Raw genomic sequence first — 671 nt, forward strand, 5'->3', positions numbered from 1 at the left:
AACCAAATTGACTGATGATGGCTCTCTAGGAACAATAGCCTCAATTCTCTTGATTAGGCTATCCAAATGGGCTTCCTTGGCTACTATTCCATCCACAAAATATCATTTTCCTCCTATGGTTCTTTCACTCTCTTGGGTTGATTCCTACTCACGGATTTTGTCAGCTAAGTCAAGTAAGAATTCCCATGCCTTTCCTTCATCTGTAAAGGATGTGAATCCCTCAGGGCACATAGACTCTATCATTTGTTTAGTTGGGTAATCAATACCCTCATAAATTATTTGACATAAATGCCATAGGTGTAGGCCATGGTGAGGGCATTCTTGAAGTAGATCCTTGAATCTCTCTATAAGTTTGGAAAATGACTCACTAGGCTTTTGCCTAAACTGAAGGATATCACTTCTAAGCTTATTGGTCTTGTGAGTTGGGAAAAACTTCTTAAGGAAGACAACTATGAACTGTTCCCATGAGGTTATGGAATTTGTGGGTAACCCATACAACCACTTCTTAGCTTGGTATTTCAATGCAAAAGTGATTAACCTAAGCTTAACAGCATCATCAGAAAGCTATTGGATCTTAATTAGAACACATACCTCTTCAAATTCCCTTAGAAATAGGTATGCATCCTCAGAGATCAACCCATGGAAGTGGGGCAACATAGTGATGTATTGAG

At 39.0% G+C, this 671-nt stretch overlaps 1 non-coding gene across 1 annotated transcript; it reads left to right on the forward strand.

Annotated features, from left to right (window-relative positions):
- The first annotated feature begins 301 nt into the window (after window positions 1–301).
- Window positions 302–408, forward strand: LOC122062389. Its single transcript, XR_006134938.1, has one exon. It is a non-coding gene; the product is annotated as a small nucleolar RNA R71 (small nucleolar RNA).
- Window positions 409–671: the final 263 nt, after the last annotated feature.

Source organism: Macadamia integrifolia, unplaced genomic scaffold, assembly GCF_013358625.1.
Source record: "Macadamia integrifolia cultivar HAES 741 unplaced genomic scaffold, SCU_Mint_v3 scaffold1016, whole genome shotgun sequence".
NCBI lineage: Eukaryota > Viridiplantae > Streptophyta > Magnoliopsida > Proteales > Proteaceae > Macadamia > Macadamia integrifolia.